This window comes from Panthera leo, chromosome A1 (genome assembly GCF_018350215.1).
Source record: "Panthera leo isolate Ple1 chromosome A1, P.leo_Ple1_pat1.1, whole genome shotgun sequence".
Lineage (NCBI taxonomy): Eukaryota > Metazoa > Chordata > Mammalia > Carnivora > Felidae > Panthera > Panthera leo.
Genome location: NC_056679.1, coordinates 153,778,840 through 153,803,600, shown reverse-complemented (window position 1 = coordinate 153,803,600; position 24,761 = coordinate 153,778,840). Strand labels below are relative to the sequence as shown.

At 34.0% G+C, this 24,761-nt stretch overlaps 1 long non-coding RNA gene and 1 other non-coding gene across 2 annotated transcripts in view; one reads left to right on the top strand and one right to left on the bottom strand.

Moving 5' to 3' along the window:
• Positions 1-24,761, bottom strand: part of LOC122222742 — a 72,612-nt gene that overhangs the window by 7,444 nt on the left and 40,407 nt on the right. Inside the window, exon 3 of the long non-coding RNA XR_006203840.1 lies at positions 5,468-5,545. This is a non-coding gene — a long non-coding RNA (uncharacterized LOC122222742). The remainder of the gene's footprint in view (positions 1-5,467; positions 5,546-24,761) is intronic.
• LOC122203053 lies at positions 20,652-20,815 on the top strand. The gene has a single exon (XR_006195059.1). It is a non-coding gene; the product is annotated as a U1 spliceosomal RNA (small nuclear RNA).

Sequence of the window (24,761 nt, the reverse complement as noted above, 5' to 3'; positions counted from 1 at the left end):
TGGAAGCCCCCTAAAACATTCTATCAGAGTATCATAGTCATTTTGAAACCTTATGAAGGAAGAACCAAGGAAGACAAAAATCGACCTTACAGTTGAATATGGATACAAAATTCCTAAGTAAAACATTAGCACACAGGTAGTTTATCTTAGCAATGAAAACATGGTTTCAACTAATGCAATATACCGCATTATCAGATCAAAAGAAGAAAAACATTATAATTTGGTAATGATACAAAACAGATGACGAAATCCAAAACAACATAGGATGATTGCTACCACTGCTATTATACAGCATTGTTATGATTGTGCCAGCCAATGCACTAAAAGAAGAAAAATAAGATATGTCAACACTTAAAAGGCATAATTTAAACCATTATTATTCACACACAAAATAATGCTAACAGAATGTTCAAAAGGTAAAGTTAAAAAATTAAAATTTATAAATGTCTTACACACACGCATGCACACACACACAGACTTGTAACAGCAAAACCAACCGCAATTGGAACTTTGTAAAATTCTATTCTCAGTAACAAAATAATTAAAGCATTAAAAAAAAAATAACCAGTTGAGGAAAGCTACCATATTCTTCTATGAGAAGATTCAATATTATAAAGCTGGCACCAGTTACTCTATGCCCTTGTATAATGTCCTCCCTTTGACTGTGGACTGGACCTCATTATTCATTCTAATGATCATGATGGGCTGCCACTTCTGAGATTAGATTAGAAAAGACTGGCTTCTATTTTGCTCATTCTCACTCTCAGCATGGCTGGTTCTGAGGGAACTCAGCAGTCACGTTGTAAACTAACTTACAGAGAAGCCCATGTGGCAAGAAACCAAGGTTAGCTTTTGGCCAAGAGCAAAGAGAAAATAAGGTCCTCAGTCCAACAGTCCATGAGGAACTGAATCCTGACACCAGCCCAGAAGCTGATCTGACCCCAGTCTAACCTTGAGAAGACTGCAGCCACAGCTGACACCTTAAATGCAAGTTTGTAAAACACCTTGAGGCAGAGACATCCAGAAAAGCCACACCAGCACTCCTGACCCACAGAAACTCTGAGAAAATATTTCTTTTGATTTAATAGTTAGTATAGTTGTTTTAAGTTGCTAAATTTTGAAGTAATTTATTATATAGCACCAGATAACTAATATAGATTTCAATATAAATAGAGTAAAACTGTTGATGGGATTTAGAAAAACTAATGAGAAATTACCTCTAGAAAATGTTAAAGAATTATCATGATAACTCTGATAAGAAGGGCAGTGGGGAAAGATTGCTTTCCTACCATATATTTTAAAAGTACAACTTTAAAAACAAGATACCTCTTGGTTGAGGAAAAGACAAGAATGGAATGAAAAAAACAAAAGCTATATATGTGTGGACAATGGAAGCATTTAAAATCAGGAGAAATGATAGATAATTCAAACAATATCTGCAGGACAAATGAATTTCCTCTAAGAAAAAAAAAAGGTGACTAAAAAAACCAACATCATTATGTATACCAAAAAGTAATTCAAGGGAGACTGAAGTGCTAAAACATATAAAAGAAAATCATATAACTTTTTAAATGGTGAAGTTCTTTCTGAATAAGACCAAGAGCTAAAAGACATAAAGGAAAAATTGACATATTTAATGACATAGAAATTTAAACCTCCTTTGAGATTAAAGTTACTATTAACAAGCTTAAAACAGGAGGATCAAACTGAGACAAAATATTTGAAAAATATTAGACAGACTATAAATTTATTCCACAAAAGAATAAGAAAGATAACTCCAGAGAATATTGTAAAAAGCAGTACATATGCAGATCTTCCTCGACTTACAATGGGGTTACCTCCAGATAAAGCCATCCTAAATTGAAAATATCCTAAATTGAAAATTCATTTAATTCACCTATTCTACCTAACATCATAGCTTAGTCTCATCTACCCTAAGTGTGCTCAGAACACATCTTAGCCTAGAGCTGGACAAAATCATCTAACACAAAGCCTATTTTATAATAAAGTGTTGCATATCTCAAGTAATTTATTGGATACTATACTGAAAGTGAAAAATGGACTGGCTGTATGGGTACCGAAGGGGTGTAAGTGTATGGGTTTTTCACACTCCTGCTCCAGGGGCTGATTGGGTGCTGCAGCTGGCTGCCACCACCCAGCACCATGGGACAGTATCACAGCATCATGCTGCTTATCACTAGTCTGGGAAAAGATCAAATTTCAAAAAGTAAAGACGGTCTCTAATGAATGTATTGCTTTTGCACCATCACAAAGCTGAAAAATAGTCAGTTGAAACATCATAAACTCAGGGGCCATCTGTACATATTATATGTATGTATGTACATAGGTACATATACGTAGATTGTGTATTTGTATAAACAGTTGACCCTTGCTGTTCACAATTCCCTATTTGAGAATCTCCTGCTCCCTGAAGTTTATTTGGAACCTCAATATCAAACTTCAGTAGGCTTTTACAGTCATTAGTGGACACACATATAGCCGTGAAAAAATTTGAGTCTCCCTGTATGCACGTTCCCAACTCAGGTCAAACAAGGCAATGTTCTGCTTTCTTTTTGCACTCTCGGACAACAATGACCAGAGGATGGAGATAGCAGCGGGCAATGCAGTGGAATCCAAGAAGCTCTGGCTCTGGGACCAGTTGACCAGGATTTGAAACCCAGCTCTGGTACCTGTTAGTGCAGCAGCCCCTGGCGAGTCACATAACACTTTCGAACCTCATTTTCTCTTTCATAAAAATAAAGAGAAAAGAACCTACCATGGTAACTGAGTTGTTTCTTTGAATTTAAGATTAAGATTATAATCTATGAGATTATATAAGTATCTCTGTGTGTGTGTGTGTGTGTGTGTGTGTATTTCCACTAAGAACAATGGCTCAGTATTCACTAATTCAGTGTTTGCAGGGACTTTATAGAACATAACTACCAGGAATAACAAGAATCAGTTGTGCATGTATGTGTGTATATACAATAAACATATAAAAATATTCAACCTCACCAGTAATAACAGAACTGCATGCTAAAATTATACAGAGTTTTACTAGCAGATTAACAAAAAATAATGGTCAGTAATATAATGTTTTGATGAGGATCTGGAATAAGTAGTACTTTTACTAACTCTTGCAGAGAGGGATACAAACTAACACAAATTTCTCAGAGATAATTTGAAAAATATCTTGCAATTAGGAAAACCCATCAATTACTTCAAAATCTATCTCACAGACATAAGGATTAATTTAGGCTATAAATAAAAATTAAGATCATCCACATGACTATCAGCAGGAAAATGTTTTAAAATACTTAGTCCCAGCAGCATCTGGGAGGCTCGGTCAGTTAAGCAAAAGACTCAGGTCATGATCTCAGGGTTGATTTTATCTCAGGTCATGTTTGCAGAGTTCCATGAGATCTAGCCTCACTGTTAGCATGGAGCCTGCTTGACATTCTCTCTCCCTCTTCCTCTGTCACTCCCCCACTTGCACATGCACACACAAACACGCACGCTCTCTCTCAAAATAAGCAAATTAATTTAAAAAACAATAATAAAATAAAATAAGATACTTAGTCCCATCCACATTCAAAAATAGTATGAAAAAGTAGGGGGGGAAATACAAATAAACTGATGTACTGATGTCCATTTTATTTCAAGTGAAAAAACTTGTTTTCAATTTTACATAGATTATATATATGCACACACATATGTAATGTGTACTTCTTTCATGTACATGTGTACACACATACATTTAACATGCAAATATATTTAAAAATATATTTATATAAATATATACAGAAAGACGTGAAAGGATGCCCTCCAAAATGTTTCCAGTAATTACAGACAGGAGGATAATGGAATCTTACTGCATGAGGGTAGGCAATGATGTCAAGGTTTTATTGTTGCTTCTGTGGCTGTTTTTCACTTAATACTATTATTCTTGGATATTTTTATTTCTTTAAAAAGAGCATGCATCCTTGTATTATTTTTAGAATTTAAATTTTATTTGTTACCATTCAAAAATTTCATCCAATTAAACATATCACAAATTTTAGTTTTACTTATAATTCTTAGCCTAGATTTGTAAAAAACTTTTTCTATCAATATCCCCACTGCTTACGTTGTATAAAATTGCCTGGCTACATTTCAGTGGAAGTGAATTAGTTTCCTTGTCTCTATAAGGAAAACACTATAAAGACAGTACAAAATCAACTATGTACTAACTTGTCCAAAATTTTCTAAACAGTCATAATATAATTTATTTCTCTCATAAATACTAAAGAATCTTCTTTGATTTGTTCAGAAATTTTTAGGCATTTGGCAACTCTGTTCAAATTTAAGCAAAGCTTACGAAACTGATATGGTTTACTCAGAGGGTATAAATTATATCATTAGAAACAGCACTGGCTTTATTTTTCCCTATGAAACATCATATCATACATGGCAACAGAAAATATGTTATTTTCCAACCCCCAAAGTAACTATTATGTGTGTCTACAAGATCATTTAATTTATTTTTAATGATTCGAATCTTTTCTTAGGGTCAAAGTCATCTTTTATATCAACTTGCTTTTACAAATTAATGTTTTGAAGGAAACAGTAAAAGTCAAGTTGCTTGGGAGTACATTAAATTATATGCTAGTTAATAGTGTTAGAGAGATGGCTTAAAAATAAATTGCCCATAATACCTTTTAATAAAAGCACTAAATGCACTTTTTTTATTCTATGTTAAAAGCAGATACCTATTTGGCACTGTTTGGAATCCCATTTGCCATGTATATTTTGATTAATATTATGCTGGGTAATCTGCTCTATGTGGTCTAGGTTCAGTAACCTCACTGTAAAATAATGAGCCTTCAAGAATAAAAAATATGCTCACTATAAAGTTGCATATTCTGAGAAGCAGTGAACGTATTCAAATGAAATGAAAAAATGAGGTTTTCACCCAGTAAATTTGCTCGAAGTGAAACTTACATTTCTCAATTTGTATTTAGCTGTCAGTCTGTGCACTAAAAACTGGACGAGCTATCAACCTTTTGCATATGTTTTCTATAAATACCTTTTCTTCTCTGATTCGACTGCCATAGGACTCTGCAGAAGCAGTGGTCTTAAGGGAGCTTACAGCAACTGGGATGCAGCCAATGGCAGTGAGTTCCCACACTAAGTGGCATCTTCAGAAAAGGACCAGCACTCATATTTTATGCAATATGTAACATGATTTACCCAGGGTTGTCAGAAGAGATGAATTTCAGCCAATGCAAGGTAATGAATAGTAATATATGCTGCATATATTTGACTTATAACCCTTGGCATTTCGAAACAAAATTCTTTTGAAGAATTCATTTTATACGTCATAAACTTTTCTACTGTTTTTCCTGTTTGGGCTGTCTTTGTCATCAGACTTCTCAGGAAAGTATTATTCAAAATTGTAAATGAAGCAATATTTTTTGAGAATACTCACCTAAGATTTCCTTTCCAGGCAACACTTGAAATAGGAAAGTTAGAGTGTAAAAAATGGTGGGTTTCATTAAGTCAGAACCTAGAGAAGAGAAAAAATCCAATGGGTTGTTGTTTGTCCATGATAATAAGAAATTTGTTAATAAAGTTTAATGCTCTTTTCTCTCATGAAACAGGATCTTTTAGAAACATAGAAAAATAATTTTGCTACGTTTAATTTTACATATCTGGAATGAAATTAAAAGGCTCAGCTAGCATAGAGATATATTTTTTTTGTTCAAGGCATAACACTATCCATTAAATATAAACATAGCTACTTCCCAGGTTACCTTCTTTTGATCTAATAAACACTATGTTTTAATGGTCATTGTTAAAGAACCTAAGGAACTTTGCTGTTGTCCCTCAGATGATTGTTATGAGATAATTTGGGTAATCCCATATAGCTTTGCATTTTAGTTTACATTTCCTTCCTTGTTTTTCTCCCAACACATAAACACACAAATGTTTTTTAGAGATTCTCACATAATATGTTGATGACAAGTAACTAATTAATGTTTAACATCATATTATAATCATACATAAAACACCTGTTTTCAAATCTTCCATCCACATTTTCGTGTGTATATTTTCAAATAATATCCATAGAGAGATTTCAACATTTGGTTATGTTCACAAAACACAACAGAAGTGAAGGAATGCCCCATCCACGCACATACATACATTATTTTGCTAAATACACATACACTTTCCATGCAATATGGACACTGCCCCTGAAACTGTGCCTGCTTTCTCCCCAGTGATTCCATTCTGAAGTTTCTCCTGGCATATCCTTTGGAGTTCACAAACGAAACTTGAAGCTGGCCCCTGTAACAAGGCCCCAGAGACTTTGCATTTGCAGTAGCTCCTTACATCTCAATAATAGAAAACAAGACTTGGGAATAGATATATCTTCTCAATCTTATGAGGAGTGTGAAGGCTACTACTTGAATTATTCATTGAAGAGGGAATAGGAAGATTATGTGACCACAGCCCACCTTTGCAACTGAACGTTTTAACATCATTATAAAAAAACATGTATTACACATTTGTTATGGTGCTGAGCCAGGCACTGTGTACACGGAATTTATGAGAATTACCCTCCATAAATATTCAGTTAAGACATAACCGAATATCTGTAAGACAGATAATGAACATCTACTTATGTAAATTATATAAATATCTCCATAAATATGCTAACCAGAGGTGAAAATGTATACACTGTATTCAATTAAACAAGGGATTTGGTTTTTGTTTATTTTTTTTAAATCGCCTTTTCTAGACCTGAAAATAACAGAAGGAAGATTTTAATAGAGGAGTCAGAGCAAATAATAAACTTCCATATTCTCCAATCTTAATCAGTGTCCAGGCCCACAAGTTTTATACATGATGAGTATAAATCATTTCTAATTCCACCATTGTTAACATGAAAATGTTTTGACATAGGTCACCAAGCCGACTTTGTAAGCTTCCCTGCCAGAAGATAAATTCAAAAGGAAAATGATGAAGACTGTCCCTGTGTTGACACTCAGGTTGGCTAATGGTTTTGTTCTTCCTATTTAGCTAAGTCATGAAATGCTATTCTTAGAAGGACAGTACAATCCCTCCAGCATATATATTCAAAGATCATTTTCATAATTTAATAAGGCATTTATTTAAACCCTGGTTATTAAGCCAGACTGGTTTTTTTTTTTTTTTATTCACTTACTTTATGTTGGTCACTGCTCTGGGCACCAGAGAAACTGAGATGATCAAGACACAGCCTCAGCTTTCAATGGGCTTCTAATCTACTAATCAGAGCACAGTAATCAGCCACATAAGTGGATAATTATAATAAAATACTCTGCATGCTGTGTTGAGAGAATTCAGAGAACCATCCAACCCAGACTAAAGATTTCCAGATTGTATCCCACAGGACAATCACAAGCTACAGAGATAGAAAAAAAAAAAAGGCAGACTAAAAGGGAATGGTGGGGAGTTGTGGGGATAAGAGGAGCATCAGACAATGATAACCTTGTGAAAAGTCTAAGGCACAAGGGAATTGGGTCTCTTCTAAGAACTGCATGTAGGGGAGGTTAAGGGAATGGGAAAATATGGTTGACAAGACACCGGTCATGACAAGCCTTGTATCTAAAGCAAAGGTTTAAACTTGATCCCAATAATAAGGGAAATTATTAAAGACTTTTAGGTAGGAGAGGTGATCATAAGGCTCTTTTAAAGAAATAACTCTGCTAGCAGTGTCAGAGGACAAACTGGAAAGGACAAAGGATCAGCTAGGAAAACTGGGATGGTAGGATGGGCTTGTGTCAGGAAAAGACTGAGGTTTTCATTTTCCTGTGAAGCTTGGTCTTGTTAAGAGTTATTTCTACAGTGTGGCAGTCAGATTTTGCACAGTAATCTACAAAGCATGTAAATACCCAACATAAGCATTAGCATTTGTCATTTTGACTAGCACAACTGGCAGAGCCTGGGAAAGAGTAAGCTTTTATAACCAAGAAGACTACCCTGTTTCTCAATCCAAATAAAAATATTAACAAAATCTTACGGCCAAAGATAATGAATATGAATGTATTGTCATCCAAAATTCATTTATTTAGATGAATCAATTATCTCAACTCCTGAATATTTCCCTAATCTGTCCCCAGTGGAAAGAGGCAAATTTGCAAGAATGATAGCAGTCAACTTTAGACATACACTATTACCTGAATGACATCACTTATTCTTTGTTTATTAATAATTAGAAATACTAAAATAATTAGAAGTAATCACCTGCACATACTGAATGATGAGTTAGTGTGTAGGGGCTACCTCAGTGGGAGCATTTGAATTTTGGCAAAATGATAAAAAAGAACAAGATCCAAAAGGTATTTGGGGTATTCCCAGGGTCAGATTGTGGGTGGACACTAGTACCCAATTACGCTTCTTGACTGCTTTCTTGAGTCTAGAAGCTACCCGGAGATGGCTGTACCAGAACAATAGTTTAAAATGGCACTAGTAAGGAACTCAGATGGGACATTATCTTTGGCCCATCTGTACAGTATCCTAGTTAGATTATTTGTACTTTGGGTAATAAAACTTCTCTTGTTTATATGAAAGGTTATTGGGAGTATAATCTTTATTTTCAGAAAACCCATAAAACGGGGGAAAAAACAAACACTCAGGATAGGAATAGTTAAACAAAAAGACTAAAACCTAATGTTTTAGCAGAAAACAGCTGAAAAAGAAAATCTTCTGTGGGTAGGTAGGTATATTACTATACTACCCTTGGATTAGAACTTTGTTCACCCCAAGTCAAGTTGAGTAGTCAGACCACTCCCCTCTACTTACTGTATTTTCATCCCTTCTTTGCAATGTCTCATTAGAGAGATGATAATAGATGATGATGATAGATAGATAATAGATCGATCGATTGATGAATAGATAAAGTATTAAAGCCCATCAAATTCAGGTCAATGGGAAATTAGTCAATTGTGAGATAGATCTGAAGAAATTACAGAGATTGTTATAGGATAAAGAAAATTTAGTTAATAGGAAGTTTATGAGACATGGGTAAAAAGAAAGAGAAGGTTCAAAATTCATCAATGAATTCTAGGAAGAGAGGAATTCAAGAAAAAGAAAATATATATAAAATGTTGGACAGGCAATAAGAATTTTTCAGAAAGACATAAACTACAGATACATTAAGGACAATAATCCTCAAGTGGGGTAAATAAAAATAAGCCAATACCTAGACTCACCATAGTCAAATGTATAACACAAAAAAGAAAGATACTATTTTAAAACCTAGTAAAAAAAAAAAAAATTCCCAATCGCAAGTAAATTGAAATCTGGTTAACAACAACAGGGAAAGCCAGAGTCAGTGGAACAGTATATTTAAGTGATAAAACAAAATAAATGAGAATATAATTCTATGATTTCAGAAATTATCTTTCAATAATAAGTGCAAAGAAGAGCATTTTTAGATAAGCAAAACTGGAGGGAGTTTACTACAACCAAACCCTCACTAAAGGAAATATGAAAGAAAGAAAATCAACCTAGAAAAAATAATGAACATATGGGTAAATCTAAAATAATGTTTATGGTATATGTAATAATAATGTCTAATTTAAGAGGCTAAAATTGAAAAAATATCAATATAGTACAAAAATCCTGGATGATAGAATTATATAAGAAGAGAGGGAGGATGATTGAAGTTAAAGCATTCTGAACCTTCATTTAAGAGCTAGACTGCATATAAACGAAATCCCACTGTATGGTATCTACAAGAAATCCTTATAACCATGGCATTGAAAGGTAGAAAGTAAAAGCATGGGGGAAATAATACTCCAGGAAAAACTGATATGACTATTTAATTGCTGACAACACAAACTTTAGGGCAAAATAATTAGCAGAGATAAAGAGAAACTGTATATATAGATAATATGCTATAATTTACCAACAGGATATGAATCCAAATTGGTATGCACCTAAAAACCACTCAAAAAATATGTAATGCAAAAATGAATGAATACAAGGATGACAAATCCTTAATGAGAGATTTTAACCCAACTCTGTCTATATGGCTGAAGTTAAAAAGCATGCAATCTGCAGAATTGGCAAAAGAATGACATAATAAACCCAAGGAAAACAGAAATAAGGAATTAATAAAGATATCACGAAGACAAGAAATTGGGTAATTTATAGCATATTCATATGATATAGTGGTATATATGATAAACTCCTAAGAGAAAAAGGAAGGACTATATTAAATTTGTACTAATCACAACAGGAAAGGAACACATGATCAGGGAGGAGAACACAACAAACCTCAAAGGTGGTAGGTACATAGTTATGTGCTTTAGGTATGCTATTTGGAAAATATTAAATACTATATATGAAAGGTTAAACTAGGGTGTCTCATTCTCTGACTGCCCATGCTAAAAACAAAGTACATTATCTGTAACAATATTATGCACTTATATTTTAACATTGTATTCATTAATTTTATCAGGTCTCATTTCCTCAACTAGAGTATAAGCCTGCTTTACTCTACATTGCCTTGTTCAATTATTGACTCTCGGGCATGAAGGTCCTCAATGAGTAAATGTCATTTGATTTACTTGCCAGATGGTGATATGTGATAATATTAAGGATACAGTTGTCTCAGCTATCTCTATAGCATTTAACTCAACTTTACATTCTGAAATTCTTAATTGTTAATTAACTGTGCTTAGCATTCCTGTTTTGTATATTACTCACTACCTTCTTTCCAAGGTTCTAACTTTAATATGCCTTTTCATATAAACAACTCCATCTCCAGAATGATTGTGTCCTGCATAAAACCACCTAAGCCCTAAGTAATTAATTTACTGTGGGGCTAAGCACATCAGGTTAGTCTATTATCTTCAAAGAGCCATGGATACAAGAGCCCTCAGTTTCACAATTTGTTGAGCTGTAACAGAACTTTTCACTGAGGAAGGAAGGAAGGAAGGAAGGAAGGAAGGAAGGAAGGAAGGAAGGGAAGGAGGAAACTTTACTAAAATAAATGCATATTTAACACCTTCCACAGTTTCCACTTACAATGGCATTTAAACCATTATTTAGAGCAAATATTTTCCTTCCCCTATTAACTCTTTTAAATGTTTCCAAAATGCTTTCTATTATAACTGTGGAAATATTTTTAATAACAGTGATATGAATTTTATCTACTGTTAATTCCAAATAAAAGACAATGTTTATAAATACTTTTTTAATTTTGCCATGTAATAAACAATTATTTCCTCTGGTATTCTTAGAGAATTCAAAACTCTAAGTGATTATCAGTGAAAGATTATTATATAACTGGACTGACAAAACTATTAATACAGTTTTCCCAAGAGACTTTGACAAACATCATCTCTGGATGATTAATTTATTGTCCTATAAATTAATTTATTGTCCTATAATTTGGGGAATGTTTAACTTATTTTCTCAAACATTATAGATTATACTGTTTAAAGTAATTTCTGAATAAGAGAACCTAGTAAATTTATGATTCTTACAATGGCTGTAGTGCCCCTGTGATATCATCAGTAAATCTTTTGATACTTCTAGGTCTATTTCATTATGAACACAAAGAGGATTTTTAAATAAATTTGGCTTGTAATAGATAAATCATATTGTACACCCCAAATAGGATTTTTTTTAAATTTTTTTTTCAACATTTATTTATTTTTGGGACAGAGAGAGACAGAGCATGAACGGGGGAGGGGCAGAGAGAGAGGGAAACACAGAATCGGAAACAGGCTCCAGGCTCTGAGCCATCAGCCCAGAGCCTGACGCGGGGCTCGAACTCACGGACTGAGAGATCGTGACCTGGCTGAAGTCGGACGCCCAACCGACTGCGCCACCCAGGCGCCCCCCAAATAGGATTATTTTGAATGTAACCATGCTAGACTTCTTTGCTAAATTTACCTTGTCTTCTAAACACTGCAATAGAAGAATCATTAGCATTTATTATTACTTGCCTTTATCAATAATATTTTAATGTGTTTGGGACATAATAATAACCATTTAAAAACTGTGTATATATAAGTGTGCCTTCTGGTGTCTGGTGCATCATAGGCAATTAAAAGCAGTAGGCTTATTTTACCTTCTTATTTGATTTCATCAAAAGTGCCATGCCGATGGCTTTATCTTTAAAGTTATACTCTTTCTCTTTCCCAAGATCTCAGGGCTTAGTGCATCTTAAACTTACTATCTGTGCTTTATTTTTTAAAGATTATTTGTTTATTTTTTAGAGAAAGAGAGAGAGCAGGGGAGGGGGAGAGAGACAGGGAGACAGAGAGAATCCCAAGCAGGTTATGCACTGACAGCACGGAGCCTGATGCAGGGCTCCAGCTCATGAACCATGAGATCATGACCTGAGCTGAAATCAAGAGTCAGACAGTCAACTGACTCAGCCACCCAGGGCCCCCATCCATGTTTTAAGTAGGATAAATCTGATATACATGAGAATCAATAGTCTATCTATTTCACAGTATGGGTTTTAACTGTAAATTTTGGTTTTTTAAAATGTTATTTCTATGCTATTAGGCAGAAGGATAACTCTACAGGCTATTAACAGAGTTGTGCTAAGCATAGTATCATTTTGGTCACTACCAAAATTCTACTGGCCAGTTTTCATTACCAAAATGAGTATGTTAATGATGAAACACACACATGTGGATAATTATATGTATATATGAATATATGCATGCATGTTGAAGGAAGTGCTCAGTCCTACAGTTTCATGGATGCTTCCTAATATATGGAGATAGATATTGTGCCCTAGTAACTTTTCACTCTATGTGCTGGTTTCACTCTTCATCAGGGACCAGTGTTAATAGTCTGAAGCTAATGAACAAAAGGGTTCAGTCATAATATGGACTGATTATTTCCATGACGGTCATGATCAAAGACTATAGTCCTCAACCACAGCCAGTCATTTCACAAATGCACGCCACACTATTTTAAAGGAAAAAAGATACAAGATATACGGTCTCAATTTAAATGTTCCTTCCTCAAGGAAAATAACTCTTACTCTCACCCCAAGATTTCTATGCTGTATATCCACAGCTTTCTATTATTCACCTTTCATAGCACCCATAACACATGAAAGGAATTACATGTTTAATCATTAACTTAGTTTGGATTCTTCATAAGCAGTCTGAGATTGGATTCATGGATTATTAGGAGTAAGCTGTCAGATGAAACCTGTATGGGAATGAGGGAGCAGGACAAGGAAGAGGAGCAAGTTAAGCAAAGTTTGAAGTTTAGCTTCAGCCTAATCCCACAGGGGAGTTCTGGAACATGAATTGTCCCACAGAATATATCCAGCCTTGAAGAAACGTTATTACACTTTTAGACACAGTGTCAGTCAGTCATTGCCTACAGGCTGCCTAAAGACAGTAGAAATGCAAAGGCTTAATTCCTAGGCATCTCCAAGCAAGATGGCTCCAGTATCCTAAGAGCAAAACTCTGGAAAAAGTTACAGATATGAGACATTACAGCAAAATTCTACCGTGGCAGTTGGAAGGAAGGCACACCAAAGGAACAAAATGGTTCCCAGGCACTCTAGGCAGGGCACCAATGAGTCTGTGGTAATTGCCTTTCTTCTCTAAAAGTATAAGCTCACTAATGACAGAGGAAGTTTCAGTTTTGTTTAAGGGCTGAATGATACCAAGCGCATACCATACACTTCAGAAATATTTGTAGTAAGAATGCATAAGTAAATGAATCATTGGAATTATTTGGCAGTTAGCAAATCATATTTCCACCTACTTTAAATTCACTACCATCTTAATGAGAAATGGCACCATAGGTGGATTGAAGGCATTGATAATCAGGTATATATGTGACTGTAGAGGAAAGCTCACCAGAATAAAATACACATGATACCTATTACGGTGTCCACACTTGTTACTATGTTTTTCTATACAATCGTTATTTTTTTTTAATCTATCCATTCAGTGTTTAGGTTAGTATATTACTTTTGTACATAAGTCAGAACATAATATGGTAGTTATCTAGCAAAAAGTTAAACAGAAAGGCAAGAAATCTAAGAGTCAAGGAATTTTATTAGCTTGTTATTTTAACACGTTAGCAAGCCAATGAGTTAATGCTGATTAGCTTATGTGATTAACCTATTACTACCACTATCGGTGATGTATGGCACATGTGTTTATATATTTGCAAGATTAATGTAAAATATTTTACACTGTTTTTGCCTAGCTTATGTCATAAACATTTTGGTTTTCTATATGTCCTTCATATTTACAGTAACAAATATACATACACACATACATTCACATATGAATGCATGCATATTCTACAGATTGTATGTTGCCAAAATATTTTATTATGGCATTCTTCTCTTTTGTTCATATTTTTCTGTCATCGTTAAAGCTACAATGAACATATTTGTGTCTATTTGTGCTTCTGTTTGATTGCTTAATTGGGATAAAATTAGGAATGAAAATATTTAAGTCTAAGCAATTTATTTTTTTTAACTTTATTTATTTATTTTGAGAGAGAGCAGGGGAGGGGCAGAGAGAGAGGGAGAGAGACAATCCCAAGCAGTCTCCATGCTGGCAGCTCAGAGTCTGACAAGGGCCTTGATCACACAAGCCGTGAGATCATGACCTGAGCCAAAAATCAAGAGTCAGACGTTCAACCAACTGAGTCACCCAGGTACCCCTAAGTCTAAGCACTTTAATTTCTCTGCCATATTGCTTTTCAGAAAGGCTATACTAAATTGCTAAATTAGCAGTAATGAATTAATATGGTCATTTCTTTTCAGTATAGCCAGTATTGGATGTTTTGGGTTTTGTTCCCTTGTTTTTTAATTTTACTATGTAAAACACTACCCTATGAATGCTTTATTTTGCCTTATTTTGGTAACTAGAGAAGCTAATGCCTTATTTGTCAGTTTTATTGCCTCTTTTACAAACTATCATATTGTTTGCCCATTAATTTATTTAGAATGTCAAATCTTTCTTACAAATTTGAATATAGATTACCATTATCATGTTGAGGAAAATATCTACAACTTATATAAAAATAATATTATTATTTTATTTAGGTTTTATCTTTTTCCCAGAAAATTAATATGCATACATAGTTTTATAACTTCTATTAATTCAAAGAAAAAATGTTATTTTACCACAGAGCTATTATTCTATTCCATTAGATGCTACTTTTTCTTTTGTTTCATGCTCATTTTTAACTATTTAATGAACTTGCCATTTATTTTAAATTAAGAGGGTAAGGTGGAAATAACATTTTTCCACAATTGTTCCAAACACACTTATATAACTGTTTTAATGTGGTTTTTTTTAGAAAATTTATGTTATCACACAATAAGAATTGGTATATAATTATTGATATTTCAGATCTCTACCTTCTATTCCACTTAATGTCTACAACGTTGCACAATTGTAATATTTTATGTATTGATACTAAACAATATGTTTTAATGTTTGATGGGGCAGGTCACTTTTTTATTATTTAATAATCCTACATATTTTCTCCTAACAAACAGTTTCCCAATTTACTTTTATGAAGAATTATGTTACAAATTTTGGTGCAATTATTTAAATTTTATTTTATATTTTATATAATTAAAAATTGCATTTTTGGAAATATGTAGTAGCCCCTTGCAAGAATTGGCTCACTATGTCCAATTATTCAAATTTTCAAATGATAAGATTATGCAGTTTTCATATAAAGTCTCACCATACATTAAAATACAACTTTATCCCTAAATATTTCCTATATTTGTTATCCTGAGGAATCTCTCCCTCTTTAAAATTATATTTCCTAGTTTATTAATTACTGGATTATAGAAATACAAGAAAAATTATATATTTACATTATGTTTAGATATGTATTAGTTTACGATGGATTTACATGGATGTTCTAAGTGTATAATTTCATATATATGTATACATATGTATGTGCATATATATAAATACACTCCTGGTCCATACTTATTTCTCATTTACTTTTCTTTATATTTCCATTCTCAAGGAATTTAAATGTTTTATTAACAACAGAGAAGCATTACTCCTGATTTTAAAGTTAATCTATTCCCTTTAAGACTCTCTAAAAACAGCTATTTCCCCTTTTCTGTTAAAAATATAGACACATGACTCTGAAAACTCTAAAACATTGGTGAAAGACATTGAAGATTACACAAACAAATGGAAATTATATTCCATTTTCACGGAATAAAAAAATTAATCTTATTAAAATGTCCCTACTACCAAAAGTGATCCTCAGATTCAATGCAATCCCTATCAAAATACCAATGACATTTTTACAGAACTGGAAAAGATAATACTAACATTTTTATGGAACCAAATAGCCCAACCAATCTTGAGAAAGAAGAATGAACCTGGAGTTATAACAATCCCAGATATCAAGATAAACTATAAAGCTATAGTAATCAAAACAGTATGGTACTGGACAAAATAGATACATAGATCAAGGGAACAAAATAGAGTCCAGAGATAAACCCACACTTACATCGTCAATTACTCTACAATAAAGGAGGCAAGAATATGCACCTTCTTCAATAAATGGTGGTGGGAAAACTGGATAGCTACATGCAAAAGAAGGAAGCGGAATCATTTTATTATATCATACAAAAAAAAAAACACCTCAAAATGGATTAAAGGCCTAAATGAAACCTAAAGCCATAAAACTCCTAGAAGAAAACATAGGCAATAAATTCTCTGGAGGATTACCATTCATCCATGTCTCCTCAGGCAAGGGAAACAAAACCAAAAATAGTCTTGGGACTACAGCCAAATAAAATGCTCTTGCACAGTGAATAAAACCATCAACAAAACAAAAAGGCAGAATATATAAAGAACTTATATAACTCAACACCAAAAAAAAAAAATCTGATTAAAAATAGGCAGAGGACACGAATAGACATTTTTCCAAAGAAGACATAACAATGGCAAACAAGCACATGAAAAGATGCTCAACATTGCTCATTATCAGGGAAATACAACTCAAAACCACAATAAGATACATGGCAAACAAAAAGAATGAAATCTTGCCATCTGCAACTACATGGATGGTACTTGAGGGTATTATGCTAAGTGAAATTAGTCAGAGAAAGACATATATCATATGACTTCACTCATATGAGGACTTCAAGAGACAAAACAGATGAACATAAGGAAAGGGAAACAAAAATAATATAAAAACAGGGAGGGGGACAAAAGAGAAGAGAGTCATAAATATGGAGAACAAACAGAGGGTTACTGGAGGGGGTGTGGGAGGAGAGATGGGCTAAATGGGTAAGGGGTATTAAGGAATCTACTCCTGAAATCATTGTTGCACTATATGTTAAGTTGGATGTAAATTTAAAAAAATAAAATTAAAAAAAAAAATGACCTTACACCTGTCAGAATGGCTAAAATAAAAAGACAAGAAGCAAAAAGTGTTGGTGAGAATGTAGAGAAAAGAGAAGTCTCACGCACTGTTGATGGGAAGCAAATTGATGCAGCCATGGTGGAAAAGAGTATGGAAGTTTCTCACAAAATTTTAAATGGAAATATCATATGATCCAATAATTGGACTACTGGGTATTTACCCAAAGAAAACAAACACTAATCCAAAAAGATAGATGCACCGCTGTTTGCTGTCGCATTATTTACAACAGCCAAGATATGGAAACTACCCAAGTATGTATCAACAAATGAAGCAAGATGTGGTAGATATATAGATACCCACACAAACACAAACATACACACACACACACACACACACACACACACACACGAATATTACTCAGCTATAAAAAAGAATAATATCTTTCCATTTGCAACAACATGAATGGACCCAGAGTGTATTACGCTAAGTGAAATACGTTGGAGAAAGACAAATACCATACGATTTAACTTATGTGTGGAAACTGAAAAACAAAACAAATGAATATAAAAAAAGCAGAAACAGACCTATACAGAAACAAACAGATGAATGCCAGAGGAGAGGAGGATGTGGGGATGGGCAAAATGGGTGAAGGAGAGTAGAAGATACAGGCTTCCTATTATGTAATAGATAAGTCATAGGGATGAAAAGTACAGCATAGGGAATTTAGTCGATGATATTGTAACAGCATCACACGGTGACAGATTGTAGCTATACTTGCGTTCAGTCTGGCATAAATTTGTCCAATAGATTTGTCCAATCACTCCCTTGCACCCCTGCAACTAATGTAACATTATGTGAACTGCACTTCAATTTAAAAAATGCAAACACCGGTACACTCAGACATACACATACCCACAGTCATGCATAAATGTTGCTATTGATTATAATACTGTTTTTCCATTTAGCAAAGAAGAACTTTTATGTTGTAGAAGGCATTTATTAGGATTTGGTTTCAAATTTTAGTAATTACTGTTTAGACATCTATTAAATTGTTACATATTATTTTCTTATTTACTTGTTGATGTGGTATAATGTTAAATTGGTTTCTGATACTGATATGGATCTCTGGATATCTAAGAGGAAAAAATTTCCTAGTTCTTAATGGAGTAGTATTCTTTAGTACAGCAATAGAATTCAAATTCCTAGCACTTTATATCAGTGTCAATCTATCATTATCAGGGAGATGAGTAAGTTGTTGGTTTTTGTCATAAATGGGATAAGGAAGTATTGATGAAGGGTGAGAAACTAGACACTTTAATAAGTTATTTTAAAGAAAGATAGATGAGAAATGATCACAAGGGTGCCTGGGTGGCTCAGTCAGTTAAGCATCTGACTTCAGCTCAGCTCATGAGCTAACGGTTTGTGAGTTCAAGCCCCGCATCCAGCTCTGTGCTGACAGCTCAGAGCCTGGAGCCTGCTTCGGATTCTGTGTCTCTCTCTCTGCCCCTCCCCCCTCAATTTCTCTCTCTCTCTCTCTCTCTCTCTCTCTCTCTCTCTCTCTCAAAAATAAATAAAACATTAAAAATAGTTTTAAAAAAAGAAAATAAATGATCCCAAAAGGCAAATATCATAGATAAGCATTTTTCCTAGGGCAAGTCCAGTGAAAAACAGCCACATTATAGTTGTGTTAAATTTTAATAGAGGATGAATAAAATCATCAGGGATATGTTCAACTAACCATCTCTGTAACTGCCGACAATGAGCAAGAGACAGTGAGTCCTTTATTTTTATTTTTTTTTGACAGTGAGTCCTTTAAAAGCAGAGTGCTATTTCATTTATTGTTGAAAATAAAGAAAAGGATGCTTTGGGAAGCTGGTATTTTATGATTTTATTTTAATTCTTTTCCTACTTGGGGAACTACTTGAAGTAGCTCATAGTTTCCATAGTAAATTACTTGGTTCTTATCTGCATAAAAATTTAATTACTGATTTATTCTCTAATTATCCTAAAACAGAAAAAACATTCTGGATTGCCCTAAAATGTGTGACATGACTCTGAACCTTCGCGCGTAAAGTGCTCATCATTTTGTTGATGACTTAAATTCCTATCTCACCTTTGAAACGCGTTTTTAACATATGATCTTTCTTGACTCTACCTGCAGGCTTGTTGGCAACGTTCCCCCCCACACACACACTCAGCTGTATCCTTGTTTCTGATCAGTGTAATGGAAGTACACAGAGATGAAGGAAAAAACACAATAGAAATTCGAATCCTAAATCTGTTCCTTACTAACTGTGTGAGACGGAATGACTCACTGAAGGATTTCATTTTCTCATTTGCTAACTGGGTACTACTGCTTGCCTCGCAGGGCTGGTGTGAGTCTTTTATGAAAGAATGTGTGTTAAATCTCAACAAAATTAGTTCATCTTCACTGTATTCTAACACGTTTAATGTTTGTATTTATATTCATCATAAAATTCTTCTCCTGTTAGAATGTTTCGTCCATCTACTTGAGGTCAAGGACTATGTTTTATTCATCCTTGTACCTCATGTTTGACTCAATGAGTCGGGGAAATCAATTACTGTGCTCCAACCTCTGGGAATCAGAAAGACCAGAAAGTGCTTGCCCAGTTAATTCTTAAAGCTCGTTTAGATATTTGTTGAGAATACCTCCTGCAGTGCTTGTACCTTCTGTGTATTACTCCAAATACACAGGCATTAGTCCCTCACTAAGTGCTCATTGAAAATGTTTGCAAGAAAATAAATTGGTTTTGCTGCCTCATTCCAGTTTGCAAAGGATATAAGGGATACTTTCTATGACCTAATTATGAAACGTTTTTATTCCTGTGTGTCTGATGTCTGTTTAGTGTCAACATCAGTCTGGACAGTGGCTCTCAACCCTGTGACTTTGAGAAAGCTCCAGAAGCCTCCATTATGGGCAAATCCATGTGGAGCTGTGATACACAGGTGTAAAGCTATAAACTGACTCATTTCCACTAAAGAAAATGGGCCACTTGAAAGTACACTCCAGGGGCATAAATCCACTCCAGAGAGACCACCCTTGCACAGTCCAGGCTGCAGCTGCTCTGGAAGGTTTCCATTCTAGGCCAGTCCTGTCCTGAGATTTCTAGGAAACATTTATGTCTTGGTCCCTATGCCTATGCCACTTCCAGTCTTCTGTCATTTATCACAGCCTCAAACGAAAAGGCTCTAAGACTTTGAAATCTCTTATAAGAGCTATGCCAGGTTAAAAAGCATTTCACTGAATATTTACATGGCAGGAGGGTTACCATGATCACAAAGGTGGTTTTCCCAGGGTGAGGCTCATCCATTGCACTCTGGATGTGCTGACCTCTGTGATTTCCTCAAACCTGGGAAACTTGCCCGCAGGATTTGTGATAGTAGGGGACTGTAATCACACTGCCCTTTAAAAAAGGGGGGAAAAGGCATTTTCTTGAGGCAAATACAAACATTTCTTGGCCTACATTTCAAAGTTGGGAAGACTGGGTTGAAAGAAAACTAATACTTGGGTATCGTAGGTAATGATTCATGCCAAATCATTAGGAGAAATAAACAATTTCCACACAGTACCAAACAATCGTTCTTTGGATTAAGAGGGGAATACTATGAAGAAGAGGAAAGGTAATAGTGACTCAGGTAATGCTAATATTATCTTGACTTGATACAGCTGTTACTACTATTGTTTCTAATAGATAATTAGAGCATCAAGACATTAAGACACATTCATAATTGTATACCAAATGGAGCTCTGCCTCTGTAATTTTCTGCCTACCTTAGAGTCAATCGGTTATTATTATCAGAAGCATTAAAACTAGTTCTCTGTTTGTTTTGCCCATCACTTGTAGCAACCATACCATATTCTTCTCCCACAAATAACAGTCCTTCTAAATGCCCAGAAGATTTATGGCACTAAGGCCATACAAGTGCTCTTGTACATAAAAGGGCCAGTATATTCTCATATTCTCTGTCTCTATGTCTGTCACACACACACACACACACACACACACACACACACACACACACACACTTTCCTTCACATATACTCATGCTTTTCCTTTTTTTTTCCTTAGGAAAAATAATAGGTATTAACAAGGATTAACTTACATTTTTTTTAAAAAAGGACAATGGAAATCTATTTGCAAGTTTGAAATGCATTTTGATTATACTTAGAATTGTTTACACTATTTCCAAGGGATATCATCCCCAAAGCATATTTCACAAGAGCATGGAATTTTTATCATTCTTTTAAAAATATTCTACCAAATAATTTTCTGTCAAATTATTTTAAATGTTTTATTTATAAATTTTACCTTGTACCATAATTGATTAGTAAGTGCAACATTTAGTGTTCCACCATGTAAAGGAAATAATGATTTTACTTACCAAAATTAATGCTAACCAAATTAATTATGTAGTCCCTAACTGTGCTTTAAAATATTGGTATCAATCCCTGATAGAAAACACAAACACATTTTCTGCTTTTCATAAATTAATCAATTTATGTTAAATAATTGTCAGTAATAGATTTCTTTGTATTTCAAATAAGCATCTAACTACTCAGTACACTAGCTGGGGAAAAGTCAGTTAAAAGATAGTCCTGTGAGGCTAACGTAGAAAACTGAATGAATCAATATATATCATCTTGAAATGGAAAATATGAATTAAATGTTACAAAGTAGGAACTCACAAATTGGCTAGAATGTCTATCACAAGAAGTAATCTATTACAAACTAATCTGGGCCAACCAGATGTTATCTCTATTAGAACTGAATAATCAGAAGAATTTAATCATTTTCCAATGAACAATTATTCAATTAATTGCCTCTCTTGACCTTTCAGTTAAGGTTAGACTCTCATTGATGAAATCTTCATAAAACAATGCCAATAAAAACCATATTTATACAGGGAGCTCTGAAAGAGATCCCAATAGTCAGCGCTGAAACCATTTGAGTAAAAATAAATAAATAACAATAATATTGGGTTTTAACAAAGAATAAGATAATTATCCTTGAGTCTGTATTGATTTTATTTTTTTTATTTTCGTACTTAGAATTTTCATGCAATAGTATTGACTTTTTTCTCTTGATAAACAGTTCAATAAATTTTAACATATGTTATGGATCTGTGTAATAACCACCACAACCAGGACACAGAACAGTTCTATCACACCACAGAATTCTCTTGTGCCATCCTTTTATACTTACTTCCTCCCCTGACCTTATAGCCACAATCACTCATCTGTTCTCTACGGTTGTTTTTCTTTTCAAAATTTCATACAAATGGAATCATACAGTATATATAACCTCCTACAACTGGCTTTTTTTCCCATTCTGCCTAATACCTTGCATGTATCAGCGGTTTGTTCGTTTTTTGTTGTTGCTGATTAGTATCCCATTGTATAGATACGCACAGTTTATTTACCCATGCAACCACTGAAGGACATTTGGGTTCATTCCAGCTGTGTATTTTTTTTTTGTTTTGTTGTGTTTTACAAATATGAATAGAGCTGCTATCAATATTTTTGTACAGATATTTGTGTAAACAGTGGTTTTCTCTTCTCCAGGCTTAAATACCGAGGAGTGGGATTGCTGGGTCATATGGTAAGTGTATGTTTCACTGTATAAAAAATTGCCACAATGTTTTCAGAGTGGCTGGCTATACCATTCTGCATTCCCACTGCTTTGCATGCTTGTCAGCCCTTAGTAAAGTCAGTATTTTTTATTTTTTTTAACTTAGTCATTCTCATAGATGTGTATAGTGGCATTGCATCATGATTTTAACTGGCGTTCCCCTAAAGACTAACAAGGTTGCACATACTCTCTTGTACATTTTGCCAGTTGTATCTCTTTCTGTTTGTTCAAATCCTGTGACCAACTTTTAAAGATTGTTTTCTGACTGTTGAATTTTGAAAGTTCTTCATATATTCTGAATACGTTTCACTTGTGGGTTGTTTAACCTACAAATATTTTTTACTCAATCTATAGTTGGTTTTCATTTCCTTAAAGTGTCTTTCACAGAGTCAGGATTTTTTTAATTCTGATAAAGTGTAATTTATCTTTTCCTTAAAACTTCATCTACCCCCAGCCACCTAAATTTTCTCTTATATCTTCCTCTAAAAGTTTTATAGTTTTGTGTTTTACATTTAGAGCTATGATTCATTTTGAGTGAATTTCTGTGTGTAAAATGTAAGGTTAGGCTGAGTTTCATTTATTTTTCTGTTCCTTTCATCCAGTGTCACATTGTGTTGTAGCTTTATACTAAGTCTTAAAATTGTAGCTTTATATTATGACTTAAAATCAAGTAATGTAATTACTCCAAATCGACTTTTCTTTTACCAGGCTGATATAATAAATATTTGAATAAATAAATGCAGAAGGAGTCCATTTTCCTTACAGTAGTACTGGAAAAAATATAGAAGAAATGAGAAAAATATAAAATCACCAGTAGACCACCACAGTAGTTATCACTGTAAGCAATAGCCACAGATGAATACTAAAATTTTCAGTCAGCAAAAACTTAAGGAGAAACAGGGTAGTTGCATGGCCTCTAGGCATCTTCCCAAAATATTTATGTTACTATAATAGTTTGAACATATATTTTCAAATTCTTTGATACTCCTCCTTGAAGTAGGTGGAGCTTAATTTTCCTCCTCTGGAGTATTAGCTAACTTTAGTAACTCACTTATAACCAGTAGAATACGCAAAGGTAAAAATCATAATTTTACACTGGAGGAACCTGGAAGATAGCACTTCAACCAAGTGACCATGGTTAGCATCACCGTAATAAATCACACTGATATAAGGTACTCTGATACGATGCAATGGAAAGGGCACATCACGTTGTGGTGTACTTTCCAATAATGCATAACCTCAATCTAATCATGAGAAAACATCAGACAATCCCAAATAGCTAAAAAATACTGACCAGTACACTTCAAAAGTGTCAAGGTCATGAAAGGCAAGAAAAGGCTGAGACACTGTCACAGATTGGACAGGACTATAGAGACATCAAAGACTAAATGCAACAATGATATTCTGCACTAAATGCAGGGACAGTAAAAAGAGTAAAAAACACATAAAGTCTATAGTTTGGTTAATATTATTGCCTCAATGTTAATTTCTTAGTTTTGCTAAATACACCATGGTTATGTAATCTGTTAAGATTTGAGAATGATTTGTGAAGGGCATAGTGAATTCTCAGTGCTTCTTTGCAAATCTTCTATAAATGTAAATTATTTCAAAACAGAGTCGAAAAATGTTTCCCTTTTTCACTTATAAATCCCAAAGCATTAACAACCAAAATATTGACATTATTTGTGTATATATCTTCTATTAAAGTAATAATCATAATCATAC